Source organism: Petaurus breviceps, unplaced genomic scaffold (genome assembly GCF_028583685.1).
Source record: "Petaurus breviceps papuanus isolate PSGF00001 unplaced genomic scaffold, PetGlider_PUasm1.0 90849, whole genome shotgun sequence".
NCBI classification, from domain to species: domain Eukaryota; kingdom Metazoa; phylum Chordata; class Mammalia; order Diprotodontia; family Petauridae; genus Petaurus; species Petaurus breviceps.
In genome coordinates, this window is record NW_027187361.1 from 16,002,198 (window position 1) to 16,029,350 (window position 27,153).

The 27,153-nt window shown below is 38.4% G+C and overlaps 2 long non-coding RNA genes across 3 annotated transcripts in view; one reads left to right on the forward strand and one right to left on the reverse strand.

The window, feature by feature from the left end:
- The first annotated feature begins 9,202 nt into the window (after positions 1-9,202).
- The window catches only part of LOC138149860 (uncharacterized), a 32,873-nt gene continuing 14,922 nt past the window's right edge, over positions 9,203-27,153 (forward strand). For both annotated transcript variants that reach the window (XR_011165442.1, XR_011165443.1), the window contains exon 1: positions 9,203-9,297. This is a non-coding gene — a long non-coding RNA (uncharacterized lncRNA). The remainder of the gene's footprint in view (positions 9,298-27,153) is intronic.
- On the reverse strand, positions 9,299-16,892 carry LOC138149859 (uncharacterized). Its single transcript, XR_011165441.1, has 5 exons — positions 16,573-16,892; positions 13,150-13,242; positions 11,532-11,558; positions 9,758-9,902; positions 9,299-9,527 (listed from the first exon to the last, which is right to left on the reverse strand). It is a non-coding gene; the product is annotated as an uncharacterized lncRNA (long non-coding RNA).

The window sequence follows — 27,153 nt, forward strand, 5'->3', positions numbered from 1 at the left end:
TAAAATTTTGTGAGCCCATGGCACTGAATTGTGGACCTATGAAAGCAGCTTTGTAGCAATAGGATGATGGAAAGAAATCTGTAACATTCCATATCCACATGTTGGCACCTACTTTCATATGTAACAATCCATAATGTGTAGGTGCAAATGCTCCATGGCTGTGTCTATAGTAAAATACATGGACACATTATGGTGTCAAGCTGGGGAATCTAATGAATTTTCTTTTACTTTTTATTTAAATGTTTTGTTGTTGAGTAAATCCATCCAATATCTCTCCCATCTTACAGTTTGTGATCAGTGGACAGAAATATTACAAATCCACCCAAAGTTGCTTTTTTAATTAAATTTATAATAGAAGAGTCAAATGCACAACAAGTATAACAATTAAAAACTTTTGCTTTTGACATTTGCTATAACTATTTCAAAATGTTAATAAAAGGCTTTTATGTTTTCCACTAGGACAGAAGAGACATGCCAGACAATGTTACATGGAAATTTCAAATGTTGAGTTAATTACCCAAGTAGGGCAACCTAAATCTAATGAGTAAACACAAAATGGGATCGTTTAATCATACTTACTCTCTAGTTTAGCCTGGTTCTCTAGTTTTTTTTTTCAGTTGCATGTCCAATACATTGATCTCTTCTTTCTCAATTTTTTTATATGAAAGTTTTTGGAGATATAAACTTTCTCCTATAGACTGCCTTAATTATACCACAAAATTATTGGTATATTGTCTGATAGTTGTTATTTTATTTGATGAAATTTTTTATGTTTCTATAATTTGTCCTTTGACTTACCAGGGCTTTAGGATTAAAATACTTAATTTTTAATTAGTTTTAATTCTTTCTTCAAAGACCCTTTATTAAAATATAATTTTCATTGTATTGTGTTAAGCAAAGAATGTGTTTAACATTTCTGCTCTTCTGCACTTGTGTATGAGGTTTTTATGTCCCTAACATATGGTAAATTTTTATAAGGGTGTCATGCCCAGTTGAGATATTATATAAATTGTTTTCTGCTCTCATTAAAAAATTTTTAAAAATCTATCATACATAACTTTTTTAAAGTTCTATTGAGGACCCTGATTTTTGTGTGTTTATCTTTTTATTAGATTTTCTAGGTCTCAAAATGGTACATTGAGTCCCTCTATTCATTTTTATTGTATCTTCCCAAAATATTAACTCTTCCTTTAAACATTTAATTTTATGCCATTCAGTGTGTGTGTGCATACATGAACACAAAGTGTGTCTGTATTTATATGTATATATATACATATGTAAAGTATTCTTATTGATTCATTATCCATAATGGCTTTAAACATAATATAGTTTCTTTCCTCTTTTTATCATATTTTTACTTTTTCCTTTTCCGGATAGCCTCATTGCTACCTTCTGGTTTATTTTTTTTTTTATTATTATTTCACCTGAAGGATAATGGATTTTTTTTTCTTATTTTGATTCTGTGTGAATTTTTGCTTCAAATGTGTTCCTTGTAAATAATGTTTGTTGGATTCTGCCTTCCAATCCATTATGCCATCCTTTTCTGTCTCATTGGTGAGTTCATTCCATTAACGTTCATTGTTCTGATTGCTAATTATGTTGCTACAGCTCCCTGGTCAGGCACTTCCAGACTTCTAAAGGAGATTCAAAAATGTTTCAATGTACATTAAAACTTTCTGGTCTTCATCCAGCCTTCTTCAAACTGATATAAGCAATAGTATCTAGGTGAGGGTCAAAGGATAAATCTTTTCTTCTTTCATTTATTTATTTTTAGTTTTCAACGTTCACTTCCATAAGATTTTGAGTTCTAAATTTTCTCCCCTTCCCCAAGATGGCATGCAATCTGATATAGGCTCTACGTATACATTCATGTTAAACATATTTTGGCATTAGTAATGTTGTATAGAAGAATTAGAACCAATGGAAGAAACCATGAGAAAGAAGAAACAACAACAACAAAAAGATAGAGCAAGTTATATGATTCAATCGGCATTCAGACTCCATCGTTCTTTTTCTGAACACGGACGGCATTTTCCATCATGAGTCTTTTGGAGTTGTCTTAGATCCTTGTATTGTTGAGAAGAGCTAAGTCTTTCAAAGTTAGTCATCACACAACGTTCTGTTACTGTGTACAATGTTCTCCTGGTTCTGCTCTCTTCACTCAGCATCAGTTCGTGTAAGTCTTCCCAGTCTTTTCTGAAGGTTGCATGCACATCATTTCTTATGGAACAATAGTATCCCATCATATTCATATACCACAACTTATTCAGTCATTCTCTAATTGATGAGCATCCCCTCAACTTCCAATTCTTGGCCACCACAAAAAGAACTGCTACAAATATTTTTGTACATGTGAGCATTTTTCCCATTTTTATGGTCTCTCTGGGGTACAGAACTAGAAGTGGTATTTTTTTTAAAGCAATCGGGGTTAAGTAACTTGCTCAAGGTTACACGGCCAGTTATTTCTGGGTGTGGTGCTAAATATCTGAGCCTGGATTTGATCCAGGTCATCCCGACACTGGAGCCGGTGCTCTTACTCGCTGAGCCACCTGGCCGCCCCTAGAAGTGGTATTATTGGGTCAAAAGGTATGCACCATTTTTTTTTTTTGCTTTTTGGAGGGGGGAAGGCAGGGCAATTGTGGGTAAGTGACTTGCCCAAGGTCACACGGCTAGCAAGTGTTAAGTATCTGAGGCTGGATTTGAACTCAGGTCCTCCTGACTCCAGGGCCAGTGCTCTATTCACTGAACCACCTAGCTGCCCCCACTATGCACAGTTTTATAGCCAAAGCTCTGGGCATAGTTCCAAATTGTTCTCCAGAATTGTTGGATCAGTTCACACGAACAATGCATTAGTGTTCCAATTTTCCCACATCTCCAACAGACAAATATTTTCTAACAATGCAATCTGATAACAAACTGCTGCTTTTTATATAGGAAAAAGAGAAGGCTCCTCTTCTGATTTGATTCCTTGTCAGTTACCCACACTCTTCAAGAATTCTTAAAGACTTACAGGCATAAATATGCCAGGAAATACAATGTAGTCAGTATTTTTCTGAATAGTAATTAGCCAGGTGCCTAGCTAGTTGATAGCCTTTTTCATACTTATGATTGCTGTTCAAAGCATCTCAACCTTGACCATCAAAGTTCTCAGCAGCCTTAAGTATACTATATATCTATTGTCTCAGGGGAAGCCTATGATAAACTGGTTTCATAATTAATCTAATATATGGTCAGTAACCTTAAGAGGTCATAATTATCTTAGGATGGGCAAATTGCTTAGTTCAAGAACTAAAAATAATACCATGAAAACAATCTTGACAGAAATGAGAAAAGAACCAAATAGCTGTTGCATTTTTGACATCTGAATTTATAAAGCTACTAGGAACTCTGCTTCCAAGAAAACTATTAAATATTGTTCTGGAAGCAAAAGCAGGGATTGGAGAGTTTTCCTTTTCAGTTTTTGTATATCATAATGATGTATAAACGTACAAATATAAATAATAATAAAATAACAATGACAAACAATAATAATACTGGTTTACTCCATTCCTTAACCTCACTTCTAAAGGTAGAAGTTCACCCATCAATAGCATTTTAAATCATAAATTGGGGCACAGGAGTCAAAATATGGCCGCCTGGGACATAGCTGCTATATAAATTATCTATATTTTGTTTCATGTCTAAGCACGAAATAATTGTTTAATTGGTGTTTGTTGAATTGAGAAACTACATTTTTTTCTCTGAAAATCACAATGGTACAAAAATTTTCCTTTTAAGCTCTCCTCCCTCACTCATTTTGTGCAATCTATATCACTGACCAAATTTGTCATTTGCAGGATAATCAATAAATAATCAGATCACAAACATTTAATCAGATGATCATAGATTTAGAGCTGGAAATAGTCCTTACTAGGTCATCAGATCCAATCTTCTCATATCATAGTTGAGGAAACTGAAGAATAGAAAGGGTAAATGATTTGCCAAGCACAGTGCCCAGGACCTAGTATGTACACCTACTATGCCAATTTTTTTTATCAACTGCCAAATATTTTGATGCTTATTATTTGGTAATATAGTTTGAGGTCCAATAATGCTATTCCCCCTTTTCATGGTTTTTTTTTTCATTTTTTCCATTGAGATTTTGGACCTCTAGTTCCTCCAAATGAATTATTTTTACTGTTTTATCTCAGTCTTTAAAGTTTCTCCTCAATAATTTTATAACACAAAATCTATTGAGGCAGTTAGGTGGCTCAGCAAATAGAATACTGGGCCCAGAGTCATGAAAACTTCAAGTCCAGCCTCAGATACTTACTAGCTGTGTGACCCTAAGAAAGTTACTTAACCTGCTTGCCTTAATCTACTGGCAAAGTAAATGGCAAACAACTCAGCACCTTTGCCAAGAAAACCTCATAGACAGTATTGGCATGATGTGGTCCATGAGGTCATGAACAGTCAGGTATGACTGAAAACAACAGCAAGATCTGTTAAGTAATTTAGGTAATATCACTTTTATTATATTGGCAAGGCTCAACCATGAGCAATGAATATCCCTCTAATTATTTGTCTTTTTTCATTTCTGTAAAGAGTGTTTTGTAGTAATATTTATATAAATCTTAGTTATATCTTGGCAAGTTGCCTCCCACATGTTTAAGTATTTTTTAGCTATCTCGGTTGGAATCTCTCTTATACTTTCTTGGTGCTATTTGTTAGTGCTGCATAGAAATGCTAATGATTTTGGTAGATTCCTTCAACATACTGCTATTTCACTGAGGGTAATAAACCTCTTGGTGTCTATGCCGATTCTCTGCAGTTCCTAAGTAAAGCATCATGACATGTCTAAATAGAGATAATTTTGTCTGCTTTTTTTCTAGTCCTTATCTTTTGAAAGCTATTCTCTTCAATAATTTCTGTGGCTGACATTTGCTTTTATTTTCATATATATACACATATATACACACATACATATATTTGTACATATACACATATGTAATATATGTGTATATAATTTACATATATATTAATTTACATATATTATTTAGTTCACTCGGTGGGTAGTATAGTATAGTTAGAATTTCTAGATTTATGTAAAAGATTAATACGAGGAGAGGTATCCTTGCTTTATTCCTTTTTATTTTGAGAAAATTTATACTAGTTCTCTACTAAAGATAATACAACTGCTACTATTACAATATAATGCTTTTCAAGCATAATTGATATTCATAGGAATATGAATGACACATTCAAGATAGGTCTTTCCATGCCTATGCATTTTTAACACAATGAGCTACATTTTATTGAATTTTTTTACATCTATTAATCATGGGGGGTGGAGTTGGTTATTTTTGTTTGTATAATTAAGTATGCTAACTTTTTTTCTAATGTTGAACCAACTTTTCCATTGCAAAATTATTTTTGGAAGAATTATTAGAGAATTACTAACATTCTTTAAAAGAATTTTATTTATATATTTGTACCAATATTCATTAGTAAAATTATTTTATAATTTTGTTTCTCTGCCCTGCCTCTCCTTGACTTGGAAATCAAGATGAGATTCCTCTCATAAAAGGAAAATGCAAGAGTGTTTTTTGTCTCTTTACTTTTGCAGTAATAGTTGTTCATTATTCTTTAAATGATTCATACATTCAGATATAAATCCACCTGGCTCAAGGTCTCTCTTTCCTTTGCCTATACTGTCTATTCTATGTTCTGTCATGCCATTGGGTTTGAAGAAGGGCTATAGTCTTCAAGGATGACCAGGGTGAACAGCTGAGACACTCCTGCAGCAGGACTCTAAAAGAACTCCATTGTTCAACCCACTCTCCATTTTAACAAGAGACACTCTTTGGGGTTTCAACCTCCTCTCTTTGACTAAATTTCTTCAATCCCTAGATTTAGTCTCTAGGGCTATTCATGAAGGGAATGGTGTTAGGTCCCCTAAGACTTTCCTGAAGGAAATCCTTTGCCTTAGTCTCACACTTTTCTCTTGCTCATATAAGGTACCTATTTTCTCCTAACAGTATTAAATCATTATCACTACCACCACATTTCTGAAATCCTCCATCCTCCATAGTCTTCTCTGCTGTGAAAAATGCAGGATCCACATGTATCCATTGCTGCCCTGTTATCTTTTTCCCAAATCTTGTGTTTGGTCTGATTCCTAGAACTCAACACACCCTGGTTTGTTATATTGCCAAGGGGCTAACTCCAAAAGATTACTTATAATTGTAGCCATGATGAGAGATGCAAGATCACCATGAAACATTATTACCACAGCCTATGGGTAAGATCACTTGAAAGAATCACCTTGTTTTGGGTTCTATCCATTTTCCTCTTCTTTTCATGGATACTTTGCTCCATATTTAGAAATTCTTAGTTATTTTGGGTACTGATGGGAGAGCTGAACTCTATGTTTCCTCTAATTCTGACATCTCTCCAGAATTTCTCAGCTAATTTGCCTTTTATATAATTTTTCTAGAACTTTTTTATAACTATATATACACCTTATATATCTGACTGTATGCCTGTATCTACCAGCTTACCCTGGTCAAATTGACAGCAAGTCAATTAGGTTCTATGTTCCAAGCATGCTGCTCCTAAGCACTCAAACATTCAAAGAAAGTCAGAAAACAGTCTCTGTCCTTGTAATGGTAATGGGATTTGAAGATCTTCCGTGTCCTTTGTATTGGCAAGCAAACAGGTACTTAGCACTTAGTTTCAAGTTCATAATTGTGTCAAGTATTAAGACCCAGAAGTTGTGAATCCCACAGTGGGATTACCTTGCTGAGGGGTGGGGTAGGGAGGAGCTAATACCACATATAAGAAGAGACCCAGCCTGGAGAGGGAGGTGATTTGGAGAACAGAACTTGTAGTGACAGAACTTCTTCTGAGAGCCAGCCAGAACTTCTGCTGAGAAATGCCAGGAATGAGAACTGCTGGGAGCAAGCATCATGGAGGCTGAGTAGCTACTGTGAGTGAGAATAGGAGAGGTCTTGCTTGAGAGAGTGAGTTAGGAGAGGAGGATCTTTGCCTGAGGGAACCTGTTTTGTTTTGAAGGCTTTGGAGCATGGGTATTTGCTGCATTTATTATGTATACCAACTTCATGGTTACTGTGATGACTTTAACTTTCTGGTTTGGGGACTGAGTTGTCTGGTATTTGAATAAATGCTTTGGTTCTATCCTCAATTTGGAGAGCCTTTTACATTTTGTGATTCACAACTACACCAGCATATTTATAGTCACCATAGATGCTATAAATATCACATTGGCATTACAACCCTCAAGGAGTTCACAGTCTAATGGGTGAGACTACATGTAAACAGCAATTATAAACAAGATAAATACAGAGTAATTTAGAGAAATCATCAGAAGAAAAGTGCTAAGTTTAAGAAGGATTGTAAAAGGCTTCTTGTAGAAAGTGGGGCTTTAGCTGAAGCTTGGGAAAGGCTTGGAAGTCAAATAACAAATAAGGGAAAGAAGTCCTCTATGTCTACTGAATGAATGGATGATTTTGCATTGCCCAGATCCACTTATAAGCAAGGACACAAAAGATTTCATCTAAATTGGAGAACAGAAGAGAACAGACCTGGTAGAACCATTACTACGAAGTTTTCCGATCTGGGAAAGTGCCACAATTTATGCCCAGGTCGAGCAGTACAAAATTTAGAAATATCCTCTCCCATATTGTAGCAGACCTGGGGTGGAGTTAGGATGGGGGAGACTTACAAGTACACCACCCGGTGGCTTCCTATTTTAATTAATTATTCTTGATAACTAGTGTTGAGTTCTGCTGTGTTAAAAAACTTAAAGGGCTATCAGCACCCTCTAAATTCAGTTATCCAGGTCAAAACCTCAGTCTGTCCTCCCATTTATAGTTCTACTAACTGGTCCATATAGTGATTTAATCTATGATCATGACCTCTTCAACACTATATTCTAACCAAAGGAAAGAAGCAACAACGTGCCTTGGAATGTGTGCCTGTTTTGAAAGTAGCCCTCTACTTGTCCCTATTTCTACATCTTTACCAGCCCATCACTGCTCACTAGGGAACATAGACAACATTCCAGCAATCAACTAGAGAATCTGTCAGAAAACAAACATAGGCACTCTCTGTCTCTGTGCCTCTTTCTCTCTCTCTCCCTCCCTCCCTCTCTCTCTGTCTCTGCCTCTCCCTCCTTCTCTCTCTGTCTGCCTGTCTCTCCCTCCCTTCATCTCTCCTTCTCACTCTCTCTCCTTCCCTCCCTCTTTCTCCCCCTCCTTCCATCCTTCTCTCCCTCCCCCCTCCTTCTCTGTCTCTCTCTCCCCCCCTCTCCCTCTCTCTCCCTCCCTCTGTCCTCTCTCTGTCTGTCTCTCTGTCTGTCTCTCTCCAAACACATATAACTACATATACCCCTAAATGCTTGTTATTAATATTAAACCTCCTTAGATTCTCTGCACTGTAGCTATCCAGAATGGAAGGCCATGAATTACTTTATGGGACCCCTTCACAGTGATACCAGCAGAACAATGACTTATTAGATAGAAGTCAAAGCTTACTGCTCTAAAGATCATGTCTGAATTCCCTAGAGACCAAGAGTCAGACTGTCAATTCAGCCTTTCATCCTCTCTGAAGCAGACAAATTGAGTTCTGTGTGTGTGTGTGCCTGTGTGTCCTTTGGACAAGACCTTAAAAAGCCAGGTTTTCTTTGTGGACATGGAAGATGCCATAGCACTTTTGTCCTGAGCCAAAACTTTGAACCCCCAGAGGAAATCCTTGGGAAAACCAAGAGCCCACCTGATTCCTATCAAGGATATTAATGTATTAGTCACCTTATAAAACTTAAATTTATTTACTTTTAAAATGCCACCCCCCCTGCCAAGGTGAGCTCCACAGCTCACTACCCAGCAAGTTTGTGTTGGCATCTGCTGAATGTTACAGCTGTGTCTCCAACCACCTGAACATAAGAGGAAAAATGAAGCCCTTGCCCTCCATTCACAGGACAGTCTCCTCCTACCCCATCCATCAAGAAAAACGTGCAGTGTGCCAAAGAAATGTTCCCAAATTTTAGCAGGCATTTGTTGCATGCAAATCACTGTAGAATAAATCATTGTATATTGCAGCATAGCCCCTGAGGGGTCTGTACCTATGGAATGAGCTACTGTCACTCCATTTCCACATATACCTTAATCATGTTATTCATTCAGCAAGAAGGATGTATGATACTGCAGGAGCCTTTAATCCCTCCCTGCTGATGATCTGACGGGGAAAGACAAAGAGGGAGGCAGAGAGACAGCAGGAAGCCCTGAGAAAACACTGAAGGTAGGATTCAAGCATTATTTTTTATTATCATTTTTATGATTATTATTAATTTTCATTTTCAAGGGTTTTATTGTCAGATTCTTTTCCTAAAATACTATAAAGGCACTTGCCTCATAATGTATGCATGTAAATATCTTGTTTAGTGCCTTGGATATTCATGGTTCTTTCTACCCATTCACTACTGGGTGAACTTCAACAAGAGTGTCTTCTCTTCCTCTTCCTTCATTCCCCTAGAAGAGAGGAGAAAAGAATTATGCAGAGAAAGTTGTCCCTCTCTAATCAAAGGTTTGCTCAAAGTGAATATTATGCTCAGGGCAAAAAAAAAATCCCACAGAAAGCTACAGAAGAAGTTTAGCCTACCAACTAGTCCCAAACTTGAGCAAGAAAGACCACCTTTGCACATCCAGGTCCCACCTATTCCGTTCCCTGGCCTTTCTGCAGGGAGAACCCACAAGCATACCTCTTAATTCCCCCTCAGGCTGGTGGTTTCAGGGAGGCATACATGTGTCAACCAGGGTCTGGAGAGAGAACAGCCGAGTACTTCAAAGGGCCAACTGGACAGAAATTACTTCCAGGCACCACAGGGACTGGATTTGCATTTGGGCCTGGAAGTAAAAGAGGACAGTGGCCACAACCAAGCCCCCATACTGTAATGTCTGCCCCAGATTACATTTTTATAATGGAACAGACAACTTGGTAAAGAGGCCCAGAAGAAATTATTAGACTAACCCCACCTTTTATTTATTTTCTTTTTTGGACAGACCCCCTCCCCAATTCAATAAATCAGATGGTCTTTGATTTCAACAATGCGGGTATTCTCCCCCTTGCAACATGTCTGTACTTTCTCATTTAATAGGATTCCTTTCTATGTTCTTGAGATGTTCCACAGAGGCACCACCCAATGTACTGTAAAGGTTTTTTTCTATGTCATGGGTCGTAGTGCAGCACTCTGGTGGTCCTTGTTTTCTCTATGTGGCTGGCCCAGCTCCTTTTCTGAGCCTATGCTTCTCCTATATTTGTGAACAGGAAGCCATTGGGAACATGCTGCAATCTACTTGTGACCATCATGAATTTCTTCTTTGCCCTTTGGATAACCCACAGCTTTAATTCCTCAGAGACTGTGGTATTCTGAGATGTGCAACCATCACTAGCACAAGGTCACCTCCATGCCACAGTGGGGTTTCAGGTCAGGACATTAGTGGAAGTCAGATATTAGCCTCAGACAAGCCCTGTTACTATGCACTACCAGAGAGCCAGTTGCTATTGTGGAGCCTAGGGAAATTTTTAAGAATTATACTCCAATGGGGCAGGCGCAGTGAGTAAAGTGCCGGCCCTGGAGTCAGGAGGACCTGAGTTTGGTTCTGCCCTCAGACACTTAACACCCCCACACAAAAACCAGTCGTGTAACCTTGGGCAAGTTACTTAACCCCAATTGCCCTCCAAAAGGCAAAAAAAAGAATTATAGTCTAAGACCAAGTTAAATGGGGAGTTTAAGAAAGGTAGACAAATGGTATACCAGGCAAGAGGTGTTAAGTAGATCTGGTACATAATACCTTTAACTTATGTCTCCCACACACATACACACGCATCATCATCATCATCATCATCATCATCACCACCACCAACACCCTCTATTTCAGAGGGCAGGGACTGTTTCTATTTTTGTCTTTCTCCCCTTAATAAATGCTTATCTATTGATGGATTCCTCATAGCCTCAATGACATTCTGAAAGATGCTTTTAAAAAAAAAGTTTGAAGAAAGAATCTCCCTTCACCTGCAATTTTGTTAATGCTTAGATTGTGTGCACACAAATAAAGTGAAATAGAAAGTTGATGGGATGATGGTCCCAGGAAGAGACTTACTTACTTGTCCTTGTATTACAAGGAGAATAGAAGACCTGGGGGGATCCCTTTTAGGACTCCAGGGTCATTGGATGTGCAAGTCTGGAGGGACTTCAGAGATCATCTTATTTTACAGATAAGAAGACTGAGACCCAAAGGCTCAGGCCCAAAATAATCTATCAAGGACCTCCAGGGAAGAGAGCTAAGTTTCAAACCCAAGTCTTCTGACTATGCTGGTTTATATTCAACTATGGGGAGTAAATAATGAAAAGGTCTTAGAATTCTCCTCTAAGATAATTTTTTAAAATTGTTTAAAGAAGTAGCCAAGGATGAATTGAAGCTTCAGACTAATTTAATTAAGCTTATATATGAGAATATGTGCATGATACTCACCTTTTCTCCAGTCCCAAGGACAAGTACCTAAAGAACAGAGGGATAAGCTTACAAAATTGTAAGCTACATGAGAGCGAGGATAATAGCTTTCATCTCTACCTCTTTTTAACCTCCCTCCCATTACCTGCCCAAATGCTTTACCTGTAATTTCTTTCCCTTCAATATACATTTATTAACATAAGTGGGTGTCATTATGCTCACCTCTGAGAATTAAAAAAAAAAAAACAGAAAGTCACAATCTGTGTTCAATAAATTATTGTTAATTGTTATATATAAATACCATTTGGCATTTGACATTGGGGTGTCAATTCAGTGCATATCTGATAATGTGACTCACCTACTTAACCAACTCCACTGGTTTTCTATTGCTACTGGAATAAAATGTATGGTCTTCTTAGTTTTAAAAGCCCTACAAAACCTGGCTCTAACCTATCTTTCCAACCTCATCGGGCATTACTCCTCATCCTGCACTCTGCAGATTGGCAAATTGGTTTTCTCTGTTTTTCCCATTTCCTAAACTGCACTGGCCATCCCTCCCCCATGACTATAATGCCTTTCTTTCTTACCTCTGTCTCACTGAACACTTTTGTTCCTATAAGACACAATCCATCTTTTGCATGGAGTCTTTCCTGATCTACATATGTGTGTTTAGATGTATGTGTGTATAGGTACACACACATATGTATAAATTGGTGCCTGATACATTGTAGACACATAATAAATTTTTATTGATTGGTTGCTTGATTGATTGATGGTAAGCAATTATCTTCAATATTGGACAGAAAGGTGATTATTCTAAGACCTCTCCACTTGCAGTTGTCCCCAGTCAGCTTGTCTCAGAACTTTATGATCCTAAATCTCCTCAGTCTTATAGAATAACCTAATAAAATCACTTAATTATGTGATTCCATAGCTTCTCCTCTTACCCTCCATCAACCTTCTGTCCTATCTCCTATTCTGGTCCTAGCCTAGCTCACTCCCAGTCCAGTGATTCAGGCTCAAAGTTAAAATCTAACAAAGTCTATTGGTGTTGCAGTGTGGGATTTAGGGTCAGGAAGACTTGAGTTCAGATTCAGCCTCAGATACCTACTAATTGTGTCATCTTGGGCAAGTCACTTAACCTCTATCTGCCTCCATTTCTTTATTTTTTAAATGGGTATAATAATAGCATTTCCCAAGGTTATTGTAAGGATAAAATGAATTAATATTTGTAAAGGATTTTGTGAACCTTAAAGCACTATATAGATACTAGTTTTTTTTTATTAAAATGGAGTAAAAAACAATGTTATTTGTTTTAATAACTTAAATATATATGATATAATAAACACAATAATTTAAAAGATACAAGCCAGGTGTACAGTGTTTAACAATCGGCTCTCCAAAAATAGCTTTTTAATATTTTAAATTTCTTAACATTTAAAATTTTTTAAAGTTTAAACTGCTTTCTTAACATTTTCCCCATCACTCAATCACAGTCAACAACAACAAATAAAATTTAATTAAACTCTGATTTCTGAGGTATAAATGCTCATAGTGAAAATTGAACAATCAGCTCTGATGAGAAGGGCTAAGCTGTCTCCAGTACCCCCCTGGATAGAAGACATTTCTTTTCACCTACTTGCGATACCATGCTGGTCTTTCTGGTTCTAGTTTGATTTTTCTAGTTTTTATCTTCTTTGGTTCATCTGGGCACCACTGGACAGCACACTGTCTATATCGTAGAATATAGGGATAGTCACTATTTCTGGCTAGTTGATGAAAATCCGTATTTAGGATTCAGATTTCTCTGGGCTAGGTCATTTCACGAACTCCATCCCCACGATAACTAAGGTCATCACAGCATGGACAAGACACCAAAAAATGGCGCTAGGCTTCTTAGAGATAAGATGGAGTTTCAGGATAATGATGAGTGGAAATTTAACTCAATCAAGAGACTTTAGTCTGGAAATTTAACTCAATCAAGCGACTTTGGTCTGGAAAATACACTTCACATACACTTTCATGAAACCAAAGGGAAAAAAAATCAGTGCAACAAAGGGTGGCACTCATTCTTATTTGGCCTCACAAGCATTTTATGTGGTTTCCCCCTTCTTGTTATTTAATCTTTTATTCAATAAATGTGTATTGAGTGATCACAGTATCAAGGTACTATGCTAGGCACAAGGAGACAAAAGGACCAAGAAGACCTGGTGACTATTCTCAAAGAAATTACAGCTTGTGAGGAGTAGATAAGAACCAGGTACCAAACAAGGCAAGCATAGTGCCAATGCAATATTCACAGTGCCCACAGTCACTATAAGTATACCTGCATGGTGCTCAATCTCAAAATATAGCAGACTCTCCTTTTATAAGACAGAAACAAAACATTTATTCAGACACCAGAAAACCAAGTCCCAACACCAGTAAGCCAAATCCGTCATAGCAGCAAAGAAGTTAATAAGGCACAACAGCACAAAGAGCCACAGCATCCTTTAGCCTTCCCACAGAGCAACATTTACTCACAAACCTAACTGTCTGCTTGCCTGCATACTGTCTCCTCCCACAGTCTAGCTGTTTGGACTCCCAGTTTCCTGTAGGCTCTGCTCCACCCTTCAGCAAACTTCTCCCACCACAGGCTCCATGTGATTACATTTAGTCTATTAGGGGGCAGAGTTCATTTTCAAAGCAAGAAAGGTCTTCAAACTCCCATAGGCTTATTAAGGGGTAGGGAAGATCTTCAAATTACCATTACCATTACAGTAAATGTATGCTTTGCACATTGTAGTCACTTAAATGTTTGAATTGAATTGACTCTGATGAACCATGTAAATGGCAGAGACAATAAATACCATAGGAGTTTACAGTCATCAGATGGGAGGTTCATGGAAGGCTCATGGCAGTATGGTACAAAGGAAAGAATCAGAGGATTTGAATCCCAGTTCTGCCCCTTATTAGCTAAGTGACCCTGGGAAAGTCACTTGATATCTCTGGGCCTCACTTTCCTTGATGGTGAAATGAGGGTGTTGGACTAGAGGTATCAAAGATGTCAAATACCTATGGCTCAACACTTCAGAGTAGTATAGAACCTGATTAAAATGTGATTGGGAAATATTTAACAAAATAAAAAAAATACAAGAGACCTTAGATAATGTTAATATGTGGTTTTCTAATTTCAATACGCAGCCTGCAGAGATCTTTACATGTGGATGCATATATACTGTTTAGTTGCCCTATTTCTATTTGAGTTTGATACCACTGGACTAGATAACCTTTAAGGTGCCTTCTAGTTCCATACCTGTTTTCCTAAGATCATGGAAATTAGGTGGATCTTGAAGGATGGGCATGATTACAATAGGAAAAGATGGAAGGTGAGGAGAGGTTAACAGCATGTTCCAGATATAGGAAAAAGCAGAGGCAAAGTTGCAAAGGCTTAAAGAGCAAGGCATATTCAGAGATAGCCAAGATTATGCAGAGGGATGAACATGAAGACTTGCAGGGAGTTTTGAATAGAACTTTTAGCGGCAAGTTAGGAATTGAACTCTTGAACTGATCACTGCTAATTAGACTAATAGAAATGGAGTAGGGTGCCAATGGAAGACCATTTGTCAGTGTAGAATCTGGTGATTCAATCTACCACACACCTAAGATCTATTTTGTGTGAAGTGCCTTAGAATATTTTAACAGGACTTTAAATACAATGGGGTAACACTGTGACAGTGATGCATTTACTCTGGCTGAACGAGAGGCAATCAAATCTTATTCTCAGGAGTGAAAACTGAATGACCAAAATAGACAGGAAGGAAATTTTAAGTCCCATGTCATGATTTACTCAAGCGGTATGGCATTTCTTTCCCTCACCTCCATCTTACCCCCCAAGCCCCCCATACTCCAGAGTATGTATGATGTATGGGCCACTGCCAAAAATAGGCGGCCAGACCTCCTCATCCAGTTCTCTTATTATGTTTGAAAAAATCTCCACTATTCTACAATTTCCATAATCAGATGGATTAACACATTTCAGCATGTTCTATCCCAAATTAAAGAAGATTGGCAAACCCTGAAAAGTGTGCTTTTAGGACACTGAACATGCAAGCAAAATCCTCTGCAAAAAGAACCCAGGTGCTTCTGGGAATGGTAACATATTAAAGCCAAGGGAAACTTGACTATTTTCATTTTAGAGAATGTTAAAAGGAGACAGACTTTATAATTGCAAATACTCTCCCCCTGCCTCACTGCAGATACCAATTGGTCATATTAAAGCATAAGCAGTCAGGATGTTTCCAATCCAATTATCTATTAATTTGTTAATTTTAAATGCAACAGGTGTCCACTGGGTAGGTGAATAGTTTAGAAAAATATACTCAGTCTTTCCAAAAACTGTAAATCTGTGCAAAAAATAAATCTCAACCAGACTGGTAAGAATTGAACTGTCTGGTTAAGTTTCAGGTGTTAGTTTTAAGAAACAAATTCGAGAAATAGCTTTCTCATTAAATTTCTTCACTAGATTTTTATCCTGGGAAATGCTCATTTAAAGGTGTCTGACAAAATAGCCGATTAAGAAAAGGAAGGATAAGGTGTCTGGCAGTCCAGAAATTATCTGGAGATAGGTCATAGTCTCATCTTACACATGGTGGGAACGAGAAAATAAGACAGACAGTGAGACAGAAAGAGAGATATAGAGAAAGAAAGATAAATAGAGAACAGAAGAAAGTAAGAGTGAGAACAAAAACATGAGAGAGTGAGGAGGAGGGAAGAGAGATTCACAGAGAATCATGAGACTGAGAGAGTAAGAGCAAATAAGAAAAAGAATGAAGGAGAAAAAAGGAGGGAAGAAGGAGAAAGAGAAGAAGGAGGAGAAGAACAAATGATGATGATGATGAAAAGAAAGGAGGAGAGAAAGAAGAGGAAGAAGAAAAAGAGGGGAGAAAGAGAAGAAAGGAAGAGAAAGAGGAGGAAGAAGAGAAGGAGGAGAAGGGGTAGGAGAAAGAGAAGGAGAAGATAGAAGAAAGATGAAAAAGATCATATACAACTTCTCAGCACTGTCAATAATGTTCTCACTTACCTGGATCTAATTAGTGGGCAATTCTAGTCCTATGTAATGGTATAGTGAGTTCCCAAGAGCACACTCTTTATTAACAGAGACTGTGTTTATAGTGGCCACAGGAAGCTGGCCTCGCAACTGTGCAGTGTGAACTCTGAGACTGTTTCTTCAAGTTGATCTCCATTACTTATTCAGAGACATGGAACCAGCCAGGCAGCAGCTTAGGAGCTGGGTGAGGCACAGAGGTACTTTATAAGGTTTCCATTAGCCTGCAAAAACTTGTTGTTCCGTCCAAGTTATAGTAAACACACACATACATACATACACACGCACACACCTACACACACATCTAACTTCCACACATTTCAAAAATTAATCTTCAGCTAAATCCCAATGGTATTACAGAAGAGGAATGGGGGAAGGGGTGGAAGATAACTTTTTCTTTCTGCCAAATATCACATTGAGGGAAAATATGAGGTTCAGGGTAATAACTTTTAGTGCTATATTTGTGGCCAAGGAAAGGGGTCTGGACCACCCAAGAGAGGGTCCACCAGAGTTCAGAAGAAGTCCCTTTCATGCATCACTCCAGCTTGAGCAATGCTGTTTCCAAGTGACTGACTTCCCCTTTCCCTTTCACTCTCATGACCAAAGTAGACCACCCTCTACCTCTTACTGCCACCCCCGGAAATCTCCAAGCCCCAAGAGGCATCTCTAGAAGAAGAAAAAAGTATCAGCTTATATATTGTAGAAAGCAAACCAATAGTGCAACAGAAAGAGTTCTGGCTGTGGAGTCAGAAGATCTGGTTTTGAAATCTGGCTCAACCACTTGATTTCAACCTGATTGACCCTAGGTAGAGATCACAGAAGTTGGAGTAACTAGGTGGAGGAGTGGATAGATTGGTGGGCCAGAAGTCAGGAAGACTCATCTTCCTGAGTTCAAATCTGACCTCAAGCACTTACTAGCTATGTGACCCTGGGCAAGTCACTTAACCCTGCTTGCCTCAGTTTCCTCATCTGTAAAATGAGCTGGAGAAGGAAATGACAAACCACTCTGGTATCTTTGCCAAGAAACCCCAAGTGGAGTCACAAAAAGTCAGACATGACTGAAAACATCTGAATAACAACAATTTGAGCGACCCCAGGCAAATCAATCAAATGCGTTTAGCCTTGGTTTTCTTGTCTGTAAAATGAAGGAGTTTGACTGGATTTTGACTAAGATTTGACTAAGGACCTTTCCAGCTTTAAAACCCTATTGATAATGAAATCTAAAAAGATAGCTCAAATCAAGGGAGGGAGTGAAAAGCCCTAGTTCTGGCATTTTTTCATTGTTTTATCTTACAGTCGAGTACCAAGATCAATTAATCAACAACCATTTATTAAGTAGTTACAATGAGCCTGGCACTGTACTGGGTGCTGAGGCTACAAAAATTAAACACTTATTCCTCTAAGGAGTTTACATTCTACACTGGGGAGTTGGGGGTAAACAACATGTATGCATTTACATACAAAATGTATAGAAAAATACAAGGTAATTAATTATAAGAGGGAGAACTAACAGTTGGGGATCAGAAAGGTGTTATGTTTCACACACACAAGTGCAAACACACGCATACATACACACACCTCTTCATATTAACTAGTACAGGTCGTGATATCTAGAATTTGTTTAAGTACACAAACTGTAAGATTTCATTAGTTCTACCAGCAACATAACTTTCTAAAGGAAAGCAGTATAGGACAAGGGCAATTGAATATATTTTTAATTCTATGTTTCCATGCCCACAGACACACACACACGCACACACATGCACACGCACACACAGAGGAAGTGAAACTGAGGAGAAAGGTTGTTTGCACTATAGGTTAGCTCTGTGTGGTGATGTTGTTTACTGTCTTCCACCCCAACCTCCTCCCCTCAAATAAATCTGGTGTGGAGGGTTGCTTTTTTTTTTTCTGTCAATCTTACATTTCTCCAATGAGACTGTGAGAAATGTGAAAAGCTATGTGATCATTTCTGACAGTTCTTGGCAGCTGGGCAGCTGAGCATTGGAAAGGATATCTCTCTCCCGATCCAAGATTAAATTTGGACAGAAACACAGGGCTTATTTAGGCAGCAATTAAAGGACCTTATAGACTGAGGGAGAATGAAATGATAAATGCAAAGAGGCTTATTTAATGGGGATATTAAGTAAACTGCTGGTAAAAATGCCCATTTATCATCCCCTGATTCCTAATTGGTTTCCTGTTCCTGCCTGCATGTGGCATTTTCAGAAGGAATTACCTTTCTTTAGTGCAACTGTTGCAAATGCAATAAATCAAGACCATAGATTTTAGCTAATTTAGATGGAGGGTAAATTGCAGCCATAGCATGTGAAAGTGCTCACCATGAAGGCTCATTACAACTTCTAGGCTTCACAAACAGGAAAGATCCTTGTAAATATAGCCCTCTAGGTCTACACCACACTTGGTATACTCCACACAAAGCAAATAGCTTCTCAGAAACCTGAGCTCAACAATCCCAGACAATTTTACCTGTCCTCAAATTCTGACTCCTCCCCTCTTTGTAAAAAAACTAGATTATTTGACTTCTATTGAGAAAGTAAAATTATCAAATGGTTATTCCTATATATTTACCCAGACCCCTCTGACAGGGATGTTAACAATACTTTGGCAAGGTCAAGACTTAAATTTATCTTTACACTCTCTAGAATTTTTAAAGCGTCTTATGAACAAATTGATAATATACACAATTGCAGGGGAAATGTTAAAATGACATGAAGGCATACCTTTTTCAAACATCTTCAGATGCTTTAGAATCACAAATTTATATGCTGAAGTTTGATGTACTTATTGCAAAACATTCATTCTTACCTGCTCCTTAAAGACATTCATTCCCTCAGCACATTTGAGAAACTTTGCCTAAATGAGCTTCTGTATGAACTTGAAACTATCAAACTACTTTCATCCAAAATACTCCTAAAATTGAGACTTTTCATTCTTTCAGAATAGCCTTCTTTCTCATTTAATCTGAATTAGTATGGTTGTATCATACTTCCCAGAACTGAAGTCTCATTCAGCACAAGATCTTATGACTGATAAAAGGTTAGATAGGAGCAAAGGAAAAAGGGAAAACTCCCAAATATGGTAATAAATATGCATCCAATCAACAACTTTTGATTCTTGTGTAATCAGGAGTCTTCCCAAGTGAGATGATGAGTTGACTGATTCTAGAAAACAACCAAGCTAAAGAAATCAATAAAAGTCCTCCACAAATTTAATATCTAAATACTTTGGGGCACCTCCCATATACAAGGCCAGTCTTTTAGTGCAATGATGGACACGAAGAAGCATTACATATGGTTCCTAACACTCAGAACTTATATTCTAGTCAGATAAGTGACACAATCCCACAAAAAAACATACGTTAAATAATAATTCCTCTTTAGACAGATCTGTAATCTTCCAGCAACAAAGACCTCAATCGACTCATACGTTCTTGGCCTCTGTGATTCTTGTTTCCATCCAAATGTAAAACCACCATTTGGGGACCATGCAATGTGCTAGAAGTCTTCTTTTCTAGATTGTCTGCATAACAGTGGAGCACACAAGCTATACGTTCCTGAATCTTGCCTCAAGCCCAGTCTATTACCTTTTCCATTTATAGGTAACAAAAGCTATTCCATGAAGCACGCTCAGAGTTTACCTTCCTGGTTCCAGGTAACCGCATGAGAGTTATGGGGGCTGCTTTTGGCCATGCATGGTTCACTCCTGCAAGGCTTGTACTTTGAGATGACAAAGAATCCCCCTTTTAGAGTTGCAGAGCCAAAAGCACTAATGATTTGGTTTAATGACCCCACTTTTTGTTAGAGGCCAGGATTCTTAGGACTAAATCTGACCAGTACATGAGTCTCGTAGGAGAGACAGGAATGGGCTCAGTGTTCTGCTCCTTTGGGTGGATCAGTAATTCTTTAATATCATACATAAATCTCTCTGGTTATTTTCATTGCACTACTTCTGTTAAGGGGCAGCTAAGTGGTACAGTGAATAGAGTGCCAAGACTGAAGTCAGAAAGACTCCACTTTGTGAGTTCAAATCCAGCCTCAAACACTTTCTGGCTGTGTGACCCTGGGCAAGTCACTTTACCCTGTTTGCCTCAATTTCCTCATCTGTAAAATGAGCTGGAGAAGGAAATGGCAAACCACTCCAGTATCTTTGCCAAGAAAACCCCAAATGAGGTCTCAAAGAGTTAGACACAATTAAAAAGACTGAACAAAAACTTCTGTTAAAAAAGCAATTCTTTGTTGATAAGGTGCTACAAAATTTGAAAGGAAATTGAGGACAATAATAGAAACATATCACAAGGAAGTGAATTACTACTTGAGTGGTTTAAAGAATAATTGTTAAAATAAAAAACTCAAAGAAGGGATGGTTCAATTTGGGCTGTGATGATCAGGGAAGCCTCAATCAAGAAAGTAAGACTGGAGTTTAGTCTTATTAGGTATGATTTTGATAGGAAGAAAGGAGGAGAAAGAAGTCAGCTTTCCAATTTGGGGAAGCAACTTAGGTAAAGCATGGAGAGACATGAAAGGTAAGTTAAGGAATAGTGAATGAAACAATTTGGTTGGGACAGACAGTTCACGTAGACCTGTGTTTCCCAACCCTAGGAGTGAGGACCCCCAGTGTCCATGCAATTATTGAAAGAAATCCACACCCATATGCTCACTGAGCGTTGTCATTTTATTTAGCTACAATAAAAGATTCAATGTGACTCAATATAAATAAATGAATATAACTTTCTATAATCTGAATAAAATAACAATTATCTATTGCTATTTATTCAAATATACATCGGGGTTATTGTGATTATTAAAATGTCAGTTTATTTACAAACATTACTGACTTCATAGTAGCTTTTTGTCATCTTGGTCTCTTTTTTCCCCCCAATTAACAGTTATTAATGATACAATTGTCATCATGCAGAGATTCATGAAATATTTTTATGTCAAATGGAGTCCTCAATACTTGAATAAGTTGAAAATCACTCGCATGGTGGAATGATAGGCAATAAGAAGATAGAAACACAGGATTTCAAAGTAGACAGAACCTTAGAGATGAAGAGACTAAGGACTCAAGGAGTAAAATGACTTACCCAGGGATGTATAAGTTGTAAGACTCAGACCCAAAACCTCTGGCTACATACTAGGAATGGACTAAAAACCTGAGTCCAAATTAAAGGTTTTGATTTGATGGCCAATATAAGGTGCTTGGTCTTTCACTTATAAATGGGGAGCCACGCAAGGTTTGTGAGCAGAGAATTAACATGATCAAAAAGGTGTTTCATGGAGTTCGGTGTTGAACAGAGCACTCTTTGGGAGGTGGGGGAGGGGGAGAGGGGAAGGAAGTTTTGCCCTAATAAAAACCATTCATTTGGTCTTGTGGTATTTAGCCACTATGACTTTTTTCCATTTATCTTCAAAAAGCATGTGAGATGTTACATTAGTTTTCTTTTTAACTGTATAAGGTTAGGATGTCAAAGTGTTCCCATCAGTATTAGCAGAGTAAATCGTACTCTCCTAAATATGCGAGCTTGCGTTTTCCTAAATATGACTGCTGTGTGCTACAAACAGTAAGGCCTATGTGTCTTTTAATACACACATCCCTGAGGAATTTGTCTCTGCTAAAGGAGGGGGGAAAAGTATGATAAAATGAGGAGTTGCTTGTTTTGTGAGGACCTGAGCCAATTCATCATAAAAATAGACACTAATTCACATTCAGCTGGTTTCGGGGATCCTATATAACCACAGTATCTTGGCTATGTTTCTATTATTCAGAAAACAAGCTGTGCTGAAGGATGTAATGTCAGTTAATATAAAAACGAGACACTGAGTCTTCATTGAAAGAATAGCCCTTAAACACGGATGAGCCTCTCCTGGTTTCTAATCTCTTTGTGGTAAAGGGTGAGGGAGGAGGTAGACAATCTGGGAGAAGCAGAAAGATAAAATTCCTTTAGGCTCTCAACAGCAGACTTGACATAGTTCAACCACCCTGTGTTACTGCAGTTAGACATACTTTCCTTCTCTCTACTTTCATTCACTCTCTCTCCGCTCTCATTCCCCTCCCATCCTATCACCTCAGCCCCCAACCACAGGCTGTCCACAAGTTCTAGCTCTGTCTGTTGCCTGGGAAGCTATCAGGAAACCAGTGGATTTTACCCGCAGTTCCTAAGATTTATTCTTCACTCATGAGTTGCCCTTTCCATCATTATCTAGCATAGCACTCACCTTTTAATTTCTTGTTTTTCATCTGCCTCATTATAGTCATTCACTTGATTAAGGAAGCCCTGGAGTTGAAAAAGGGCCATCAGATAATCCAAAATTTAGAGTCAGGATGGCTAGAGGGCTTTTGTTCAGCTGAAGTCCAAGCGGAGAAAAAGGAAATCCATTTACTACTGATTCATAGATCTCTTGTCTTTCTCCATGAAGGTTAAAGGTGAACTGCACAGCTAAAATGAACACTAGGCTTTACGCATAAATAGTGAAGAACAAGATATTTTTGCCATAAAAGTAATTTTTGAGGTTTCCAGAAGGGGTTTCCTTTTGACTCACCAAAAAATACAAAGGAAATAGACAATGTAGCAGAGTATTGTGTCATCTCAAATGAAAAAAAAATTAAGACTCGCAACATCAAAAAATCATTCCTTTGCCCAAAAGTGTTCAGTTGTTCCCTATTGCGTTTTGATAAAGCACAAATTCATTTGGCTTGGCATTCAAGGCTCTCTACAATCAACAGCTTTCCTAACATACTGGTCTCACTTCTCTACACACACTATATTCTTCAACTAAACTAGACCCCTCTCTGTCCACTTAGTAAAAAACCTGAATTTTCCTGGCCCTGTGATTTTAACCAAACTCTTCACTATGCCTAAAATGGTCTATCTCACCCTTTAAAGATTAACTCAGATGCTTCCAGTAGGTAACATATTTCATCTCAGATCTCACAAAGAATTTTTTTTGCCTTTTTTTTGTGGAGGCCAATTGGGGTTAAGTGACTTGCCCAAGGTCACACAGCTAGTTTTTTGTGTTAAGTGTCCAAGGCCAGATTTGAACTCAGGTCCTCCTGACTCCAGGGCCGCTGCTCTATTCACTGTGCCACCTAGCCTCCCCTCACAAAGAATTTTTAATTAAATAGCTGTCTAAAGCACATATTGTATAGTATTGAATATTATAGTTATCATATTACATGACTTTAATCACTGTCATTATGCTCTTTGTGAGTAAACATTTATTATTCTGGATCCTGGGAGACAAAAGGGCCTAAAATAAAGTCTTTGCTCTCAGGGAGATCATAGTATAATCTTGGAGAGAGGATATAAACATGAAGAGATGGCTAACATTGCCAAACAAGCAGAAAAGGCAATAAGTAATGCTAACAGTTAGAGTACAGAGTTATCACTGAGGGATGGAGCCATAGGTGACAACTTCTAGAATCATAAAAGTTTAGAGCTGGAAAGGACTTTAAGCATCATTTTTAATCTGACTTTCTACTGATGGCTGATGACAAATGGTTATGGAATAAAATCAAATTAAGAAATTCAGACCTGGACAAGTTAAGTGATATGTCCAAAGTTACAGAGTTAGGTTTCATAGAGAAAGCTGAACCTCATATGGGGCTTAAAGATCAGGATTTAGACAAGCAGAGTCAGAGAACAAAGTGAATTAAATGCAGTTCAAGGAAATACAGCAAGCAAAACTCAGAGGCAAGAATAGAGGTGTGACATACTTCACACAAGAGTAAAAGGTCACTTGTAAAGGGAATTCCTGTTTAGGTACAGGTAGGGCCCAAGGCAGCTAGGTGGTTCAGTGAACAGAGCACCCACTGTGGAATCTCAGACATTGATATTTACTAGCTGTGTGACCTTGGGCAAGTCACTTAACCCCAATTGTCTTGCCTTCCCCCCTCCAAAAAAAAAAGGTACAGGTGGGACCCAATGACTATTAGGTCCCTTCTAATTCTGTGATTCTCTGATTCTGTGTGTCTTATCCCTCCCCTAGAATGCAATGTACATGAAAGGAGCCCCCCTACAATTTAACTAAATTTGCATGGTTTCTAGCTCCTAAATCAGTGCTCTGTTCTCATCAGGTACTTGATAAGTGTTTGATGAATTAAATGTGTGTGTACATCTGTCTTTTTTTATATGTGCCTTCAAAGGTCAGGCCAATGGGACTGTCCCATCTGTCCCATTAAGGTCTATTGGTGCATCCAGGTCATGTTCTACACGGACTTGTGCATACTCTGTACATCACTTAATATGGTTGTGTGGTGGCTGGAAGCTCCATAAATTTTTCCCACTTATTCAGAGCTCTAGATTGACTACATATGATAATAATGAATGAAGTAATAGTGCTTAGTATTGTGTTAGAGAAGATTCACCACAGAGTCCCATTGGAAGGGGAATTTTGTGTGGGTGTTGAGGCCCCCTACATTCCCCTGTTTGTGAATGATATTGTGCTAATTATGTCAAACCTCAGAAAAGTGCGTGTCCTCCGGAAAGAAATCTGTAACCACTAAGAAGAGTTTGGCTTGACCATCCATACAGGGAAGACCAGGTAATTAAAGAAAATACAGTTTTACATTGCAACTTTCCCCATCACAGCTTCGCTATCTTTCAGGCAGGCTTAAGAAATTACATGGGAATTTGGGGAGAGTTTTGCAGAAGCCAAGAAGACCAAGACATGACATAGAGCTTACAACCAAATACTTAGCCCAAATTTTAAAAGAAAGGAAAAACAATCAGAATTTCTTCTCTGGGACAAAGGAAATGCCAAAACATGTCATGCAGATTTTCCATATCGCAGGGGAGCCGGGCCCCTGACCCCCTCAATGGGGAAGGGATAATGGAATATTGCTTAGATTACGTAGATAGAAAGATTATAGAACTTCTTCATCAGGATGTATGTGTAGGAGAGAGAGTGCAAGTGGCTGATGACTTGGGCCTGGAATTGTTGTTTGGCCTGTGTTCTTGAAGAGAACCAGTGATATCACAAGGGACATGTCTTGACTTGCACCTGAATTGGACTTGAGTGAGGCAGAACAGCCTCACTCTCTCCTCCTGAGTCATTGAGGTCCACAGGCAAGATAATAGTTCAGATACTGGTGAAGGCCTTGGATGCAGTGAATGACCTCAGCCTTTCTAAAGTGAAGTCTTTCCTAGACCTCAGTCTCTCTGCAGCAAGACCCATTCAGTGCCTAAGGGCTAAGTAAGAACTGAGACAAAAAATGGCCTGATTTACCATCACAAAAATATCAATCTGAAAGTTGAAAACCTTCAAGGTTTCTGTCCAGAACAGAAAACAATTACTATTAATAGCGTGGAATTAAACTGTAGGAGAGGAGAAAAGTAGGCTAGAGTGCATTCAGGAAAGTTCAGATCTCCCTTAATGACCCTAAGATTCACCTGGGAAAAAAGAACCATCTTTTTAATGCTACCATCCTACCAATATTCTTGAATGGCTATGGAACATTGAACAGCAGTCTCTGAAGAACAAAAATGAATATCACACAGAGAATGTGTTAGGAGGGATATTTCCTAGGGCCCTGACACTTATCTAGGCTAGCTTTTCCTCATGCAAACTAGACTAGTTTTTTTTTTCCTTAAAAACCATTAAAACTGTCCTTAAGATTTAATTGGCCCAGGGAGCTAAGCCCTGAATCACTGACATAGTTTCCAGGCATCCTATGTATTAAGCCAGCACAAGTGAGGGCAGGACCCTTAGGCTCCACATATTTTTCTGACCAGTATGGAACCATAGTGAATAAAGAGGCAGAGGAGCTGTAGTAAGCTGGAATGATGTTGCAACTTTGCAAAATACCTTTCCCATGCCCTTGCTAAGTAAGTTCCCTTGTGTTAACTGCTGGATGATCTAGGGGAATCTTATTTCATTTCAGTCTTGAATGGTAACGACCAGACTGGCCTGAATTGGGCCTTACCTACAGCAAACAGTATGAGCAGGTTCAAATATCCAGCAAAAACAATTAAAATGTCACCAGGGAAATGCATGCCATAAAAAAGGGTCTGATCACATGCTAAGTACATGGCAGTCTGCATGCTCCACTACTAGCCATGAAAAATTGGGGAAGGGCAGCAGTTCACGAAATGGATTCCTTGGAGGTAAAATTAATGGGAAGGGGCGGCTAGGTGGTGCAGTGAATAGAGCACCAGCCCTGGAGTGAGGAGGACCTGAATTCAAATCCAACCTCAGACACTTAACACAAAAACTAGCCATGTGACCTTGGGCAAGTCACTTAACCCCAACTGCCCTCCAAAAAGCAAAAAAAAAAAAAATAATAATTAATGAGAGGCCCACAAGGGCAGCAGCATAACATGCTCCAGCATGGATGCATGTTGAACTGTGTCACTAGAGGAAACAGATGATTGGTGATCTGCATCACGGGAGGGAAATTAAGGAGACCATGGTTCCATCTGAACAATGAGCCAACGCTGACTTTTCGATAGCACTTTTAGAGTTTACGACACATTTTATTTACATTGTCTCATTTAAGCCTCAAAATCCTGAGAGATAGGTGCTGTTATTGTCAATATTT